Genomic DNA, 7500 nt, shown 5'->3' with positions numbered 1-7500 from the left:
ACAGTTTTCCCGGTGGTGCCGCACCCGGGCTCGCCCCGGCTGACGCAGTTTTCGCGCCGCCCCGGCTGACGCGGTTTCGTGCCGCCCCGGCAGACGCGGTTTTCGCGCCGCCCCGGCTGACGCGGTTTCGTGCCGCCCCGGCAGACGCAGTTCGGACTTAGCACTTTTCGGCTGTGCCTGGCTGGCGGCCCACTCACTCGATCGCCATGTCTGTTTGCCACAGTTTTCCCGGTGGTGCCGCACCCGGGCTCGCCCCGGCAGACGCGTTTTTTTTTTCTTTCGCCCCGGCTGACGCAGTTTTCGCGCCGCCCCGGCTGACGCGGTTTCGTGCCGCCCCGGCAGACGCGGTTTTTTGCGCCGCCCCGGCTGACGCGGTTTTTGCCGCCCCGGCTGACGCAGTTCGGACTTAGCACTTTTCGGCTGTGCCTGGCTGGCGGCCCACTCACTCGATCGCCATGTCTGTTTGCCACAGTTTTCCCGGTGGTGCCGCACCCGGGCTCGCCCCGGCTGACGCAGTTTTCGCGCCGCCCCGGCTGACGCGGTTTCGTGCCGCCCCGGCAGACGCGGTTTTCGCGCCGCCCCGGCTGACGCGGTTTCGTGCCGCCCCGGCAGACGCAGTTCGGACTTAGCACTTTTCGGCTGTGCCTGGCTGGCGGCCCACTCACTCGATCGCCATGTCTGTTTGCCACAGTTTTCCCGGTGGTGCCGCACCCGGGCTCGCCCCGGCTGACGCAGTTTTCGCGCCGCCCCGGCTGACGCGGTTTCGTGCCGCCCCGGCAGACGCGGTTTTCGCGCCGCCCCGGCTGACGCGGTTTCGTGCCGCCCCGGCAGACGCAGTTCGGACTTAGCACTTTTCGGCTGTGCCTGGCTGGCGGCCCACTCACTCGATCGCCATGTCTGTTTGCCACAGTTTTCCCGGTGGTGCCGCACCCGGGCTCGCCCCGGCAGACGCGTTTTTTTTTTTCTTTCGCCCCGGCTGACGCAGTTTTCGCGCCGCCCCGGCTGACGCGGTTTCGTGCCGCCCCGGCAGACGCGGTTTTTTTGCACCGCCCCGGCTGACGCGGTTTTTGCCGCCCCGGCTGACGCAGTTCGGACTTGGCACTTTTTGGCTGAGCCTGGCTGGTGGCCCACTCACTCGATCGCCATGTCTGTTAGCCACAGTTTTCCCGGTGGTGCCGCACCCGGGCTCGCCCCGGCTGACGCAGTTTTCGCGCCGCCCCGGCAGACGCGGTTTTCGCGCCGCCCCGGCTGACGCGGTTTTTGCCGCCCCGGCTGACGCAGTTCGGACTTGGCACTTTTTGGGCTGAGCCTGGCTGGCGGCCCACTCACTCGATCGCCATGTCTGTTTGCCACAGTCTTCCCGGTGGTGCCGCACCCGGGCTCGCCCCGGCAGACGCGTTTTTTTTTTCTTTCGCCCCGGCAGACGTGGTTCCCCCCCCCCCCCCTTTTCGCTCGCCCCGGCTGACGAGGTTTTCGCGCCGCCCCGGCTGACGCAGTTTTCGCGCCGCCCCGGCTGACGCGGTTTCGTGCCGCCCCGGCTGACGCGGTTTTCGCGCCGCCCCGGCTGACGCGGTTTTTGCGTCGCCCCGGCTGACACGGTTCGGACTTTGCACTTTTCGGCTGTGCCTGGCTGGCGGCCCACTCACTCGATCGCCATGTCTGTTTGCCACAGTTTTCCCGGTGGTGCCGCACCCGGGCTCGCCCCGGCTGACGCAGTTTTCGCGCCGCCCCGGCTGACGCGGTTTCGTGCCGCCCCGGCAGACGCGGTTTTCGCGCCGCCCCGGCTGACGCGGTTTCGTGCCGCCCCGGCAGACGCAGTTCGGACTTAGCACTTTTCGGCTGTGCCTGGCTGGCGGCCCACTCACTCGATCGCCATGTCTGTTTGCCACAGTTTTCCCGGTGGTGCCGCACCCGGGCTCGCCCCGGCTGACGCAGTTTTCGCGCCGCCCCGGCTGACGCGGTTTCGTGCCGCCCCGGCAGACGCGGTTTTCGCGCCGCCCCGGCTGACGCGGTTTCGTGCCGCCCCGGCAGACGCAGTTCGGACTTAGCACTTTTCGGCTGTGCCTGGCTGGCGGCCCACTCACTCGATCGCCATGTCTGTTTGCCACAGTTTTCCCGGTGGTGCCGCACCCGGGCTCGCCCCGGCAGACGCGTTTTTTTTTTTTTCTTTCGCCCCGGCTGACGCAGTTTTCGCGCCGCCCCGGCTGACGCGGTTTCGTGCCGCCCCGGCAGACGCGGTTTTTTGCGCCGCCCCGGCTGACGCGGTTTTTGCCGCCCCGGCTGACGCAGTTCGGACTTAGCACTTTTCGGCTGTGCCTGGCTGGCGGCCCACTCACTCGATCGCCATGTCTGTTTGCCACAGTTTTCCCGGTGGTGCCGCACCCGGGCTCGCCCCGGCTGACGCAGTTTTCGCGCCGCCCCGGCTGACGCGGTTTCGTGCCGCCCCGGCAGACGCGGTTTTCGCGCCGCCCCGGCTGACGCGGTTTCGTGCCGCCCCGGCAGACGCAGTTCGGACTTAGCACTTTTCGGCTGTGCCTGGCTGGCGGCCCACTCACTCGATCGCCATGTCTGTTTGCCACAGTTTTCCCGGTGGTGCCGCACCCGGGCTCGCCCCGGCTGACGCAGTTTTCGCGCCGCCCCGGCTGACGCGGTTTCGTGCCGCCCCGGCAGACGCGGTTTTTTTGCGCCGCCCCGGCTGACGCGGTTTTTGCCGCCCCGGCTGACGCAGTTCGGACTTGGCACTTTTTGGCTGAGCCTGGCTGGTGGCCCACTCACTCGATCGCCATGTCTGTTAGCCACAGTTTTCCCGGTGGTGCCGCACCCGGGCTCGCCCCGGCTGACGCAGTTTTCGCGCCGCCCCGGCAGACGCGGTTTTCGCGCCGCCCCGGCTGACGCGGTTTTTGCCGCCCCGGCTGACGCAGTTCGGACTTGGCACTTTTTGGGCTGAGCCTGGCTGGCGGCCCACTCACTCGATCGCCATGTCTGTTTGCCACAGTCTTCCCGGTGGTGCCGCACCCGGGCTCGCCCCGGCAGACGCGTTTTTTTTTTCTTTCGCCCCGGCAGACGTGGTTCCCCCCCCCCCCCTTTTCGCTCGCCCCGGCTGACGAGGTTTTCGCGCCGCCCCGGCTGACGCAGTTTTCGCGCCGCCCCGGCTGACGCGGTTTCGTGCCGCCCCGGCTGACGCGGTTTTCGCGCCGCCCCGGCTGACGCGGTTTTTGCGTCGCCCCGGCTGACACGGTTCGGACTTTGCACTTTTCGGCTGTGCCTGGCTGGCGGCCCACTCACTCGATCGCCATGTCTGTTTGCCACAGTTTTCCCGGTGGTGCCGCACCCGGGCTTGCCCCGGCAGACGCGTTTTTTTTTTCTTTTCGCCCCGGCTGACGCAGTTTTCGCCCCGCCCCGGCTGACGCGGTTTCGTGCCGCCCCGGCAGACGCGGTTTTTTGCGCCGCCCCGGCTGACGCGGTTTTTGCCGCCCCGGCTGACGCAGTTCGGACTTTGCACTTTTTGGCTGAGCCTGGCTGGCGGCCCACTCACTCGATCGCCATGTCTGTTTGCCACAGTTTTCCCGGTGGTGCCGCACCCGGGCTCGCCCCGGCAGACGCGTTTTTTTTTTCCTTCGCCCCGGCAGACGTGGTTCCCCCCCCCCCCTCCGTCTTTCTTTTTGTTTTTTTTTTCGCCGCGGCTGAAGTGGATTTTTCGGTGCCTCGACGCCCCGGTAGTCGCGGTTTTTCCGTTTCCGCACGGCCCCGGCTGACGCTGCTCGGTCACAGTCGCCTTTTGTGAGGATTGCAGACTTCTTGAGCGCGGGTGTTTTTTTTTTGTTGTTGTTGTTGTTTTATTACGCATTCGCTCCAGCAGACGCTGTTTAGACTTTTTGTTTCCTCTTTTATCCTGCGACGAGGTGACGAGGTTTATTCGGTGCCCCGCCGCCCCGGCTGAAGTGATTTTTCCTGTCCCGTGCCGCCCCGGCTGACGCGGTTGGGACTTCGCGTTTGTTCGGCCGCCACGGGTTTTGGCGCACTCGCTCGGTTGCTTGTTGTTGCCACTTGTTGCGAACCCAGGTTTCTTGAGCGAGCGCGGGCGTTTTTTCTTCCTTTCTTTCTTTGTTCTATGTGTTAGCGAATCGGCCTTTAATATCACACGAGGACTCACAACCAACAATTTTCAGTTTGAAGTGTAAAAAATCTGCAGGTGTTGACGTAACTGACTTGCCCCGTACCCTTGAGTACATCCATGAAGTTCTCGTAGTACTACTAAATCGCATTATTCCAAGTGGAGAAATTCCCATAAACTTGCAAACCTCTACACGAAAATCGGTGCGCGTGATAAAGTTGAAAATTATCGTCCGATATCAAATGTGCCTTCTATAACACAAATTCTAGGAAAAAAAAAAAAAAACACTTGTTCGCCGTTCTCTGCGCCGTGACTGGCAGCACTCCGGCGAAGCGAAACGGGGTCGATTCGAGCACGATATCGGCGTCTTTCGACGTGCTCGCCGGCGACCGTCGCACGAGTACGTCGCACGAGCGCGTCTGCCGGGGCGCCGTTTGCGAAGCCGACGCAAAAGTGGGAACCGCCGCTCGGATGATCGCCGCTTTCGGCAGAGTGAGTGTTGGCACTCCGGGGAAGCGAAACAGCGTGAATGCGCCCACGAAATCGGCGTATTTTGAAGTGCCCGCCGGCGACCGTCGCACGAGTACGGTAAACCGCGTCAGCCGGGGCGTAGTTCGGGACGCCGACGAAAAAGTGGGAAGCGCAACTCGGATCTTCGCCGTTTTTGCAGGAGTGAGTGGCGGCCCTCCTGCGAGACCAAGAAGCATCGATTCGTGCACGAATTCGGCGCCTTTCGACGTGATCGCCGGCGACCGTCGCTCGAGTAGGGCAAACCGCGTCTGCCGGGGCGGGCTTCGGGACGCCGATGCGAAAGTGGGAAACGCTGCTCGGATGTTCGCCGTTTTTGGCCGAGTGAGTGCTGGCACTCGGGCGAAGCCAAACGGGGCCGATTACGGCACGATATCGGCGTCTTTCGACGTGCCCGGCGGCGACCGTCGCACGAGTACGGTAAACCGCGTCAGCCCGGGCGGAGTTCGGGACGCCGATGCGAAAGTGGAGAACGCCGCTCGGATCTTCGCCGTTTTTGGAGGAGTGAGTGGCGGCACTCCGGAGAAGCCAAGGAGCGCCAATTAGCGCACGATATCGGCGTCTTTCGACGCGCTCGCCGGCGACCGTCGAACGAGTAGGGCAAACCGCGTCTGCCGGGGCGGGGTTTACGACGCCGACGCAAAAGTGGGAACCGCCGCTCGGATGTTGGCCGTTTTTGGCAGAGTGAGTGCTGGCACACCGGCGACGCGAAAGAGCGCGAAAGCGCCCACGAAAGTGGCGTATTTGGACGTGCTTGACGGCGACCGCTGCAGGAGTACGAAAAACCACGTCAGCCGGGGCGAGCGACCCACGGCGGTCTGGGTGCTTATCGCTGCTATTATAGGGGCACCCCGGCAGACGCAGAAAAAAAAAATTTTTTTTCGACCTTCTTTTTTGCTGGTCGAGCTCGGGTAACCCAGGTCGCAATGGGAGCCGCGCACGAAAGCGGCGTCGCGAGACGCGTTCGCGGTCGCTAGTCGCACGAGCTCGGCAACCGCGTCAGCCGGCGCGGAGTTCGGGATGCCGACGGCTAAGTGGGTACCGCTGCTCGGATGTTCGCCGTTTTTGGCCGAGTGAGTGCTGGCACTCCGGCGAAGCGAAACGGGGCCGATTCGGGCACGATATCGGCGTATTTCGACGTGCTCGCCGGCGACCGTCGCACGAGTACGGCAAAGCGCGTCTGCCGGGGCGAGGTTTGCGATGCCGACGAAAAAGTGGGAAGCGCCGCTCGGATCTTCGCCGTTTTTGCAGGAGTGAGTGGCGGCCCTCCTGCGAGACCAAGAAGCATCGACTCGCGCACGATATCGGTGTCTTTCGACGTGCCCGCCGGCCACCGCCGCACGAGTACGGCAAACCGCGTATGCCGGGGCGGGGTTGGCGACGCCGACGCAAAAGTGGGAACCGCCACTAGGATGTTCGCCGTTTTTGGCAGAGTGAGTGCTGGCACACCGGCGACGCGAAAGAGCGCGAAAGCGCCCACGAAAGTGGCGTATTTGGACGTGCTTGACGGCGACCGCTGCAGGAGTACGAAAAACCACGTCAGCCGGGGCGAGCGACCCACGGCGGTCTGGGTGCTTATCGCTGCTATTATAGGGGCACCCCGGCAGACGCAGAAAAAAAAAATTTTTTTTCGACCTTCTTTTTTGCTGGTCGAGCTCGGGTAACCCAGGTCGCAATGGGAGCCGCGCACGAAAGCGGCGTCGCGAGACGCGTTCGCGGTCGCTAGTCGCACGAGCTCGGCAACCGCGTCAGCCGGCGCGGAGTTCGGGATGCCGACGGCTAAGTGGGTACCGCTGCTCGGATGTTCGCCGTTTTTGGCCGAGTGAGTGCTGGCACTCCGGCGAAGCGAAACGGGGCCGATTCGGGCACGATATCGGCGTATTTCGACGTGCTCGCCGGCGACCGTCGCACGAGTACGGCAAAGCGCGTCTGCCGGGGCGAGGTTTGCGATGCCGACGAAAAAGTGGGAAGCGCCGCTCGGATCTTCGCCGTTTTTGCAGGAGTGAGTGGCGGCCCTCCTGCGAGACCAAGAAGCATCGACTCGCGCACGATATCGGTGTCTTTCGACGTGCCCGCCGGCCACCGCCGCACGAGTACGGCAAACCGCGTATGCCGGGGCGGGGTTGGCGACGCCGACGCAAAAGTGGGAACCGCCACTAGGATGTTCGCCGTTTTTGGCAGAGTGAGTGCTGGCACTCCGGCGAAGCGAAAGAGCGCGAATGCGCCCACGAAAGTGGCGTGTTTGGACGTGCTTGACGACGACCACCGCAGGAAAACGAAAAACCACGTCAGCCGGGGCGAGCGACCCATGGCGGTCTGGGTGCTTATCGCTGCTATTATAGGGGCACCCCGGCAGACGCAAAAAAAAAAAAAATTTTTTTTCGACATTCTTTCTTGCTCGTCGACCTCGGGTGACCCAGGTCGCAGTGGGAGCCGCGCACGAAAGCGGCGTCGCGAGACGGCTTCGCGGTCGCTAGTCGCACGAGCTCGGCAACCGCGTCTGCCGGGGCGGAGTTCGGGACGCCGACGGCTAAGTGGGAACCGCCGCTCGGATGTTCGCCGTTTGTGGCCGAGTGAGTGCTGGCACTCCGGCGAAGCCAAACGGGGCCGATTCCGGCACGATATCGGCGTCTTTCTACGTGCTCGCCGGCGACCGTCGCACGAGTACGGCAAAGTGCGTCTGCCGGGGCGGGGTTTGCGACGCGTACGCAATAGTGAGAACCGTCGCTCGGATGTTCGTCGTCTTTCGCCGAGCCAGTGCTGGCACTCCGGCGAAGCCGAACGGAGCCGATTCGGGCACGATATCGGCGTCTTTCCACGTGCTCGCCGGCGACCGTCGCACGAGTACGGTAAACCGC

The sequence above is a fragment of the Rhipicephalus microplus genome, unplaced genomic scaffold (assembly GCF_043290135.1).
Source record: "Rhipicephalus microplus isolate Deutch F79 unplaced genomic scaffold, USDA_Rmic scaffold_703, whole genome shotgun sequence".
NCBI lineage: Eukaryota > Metazoa > Arthropoda > Arachnida > Ixodida > Ixodidae > Rhipicephalus > Rhipicephalus microplus.
The sequence above is the reverse complement of the archived record's forward strand: the minus strand, read 5'-3'. Positions refer to the sequence as shown.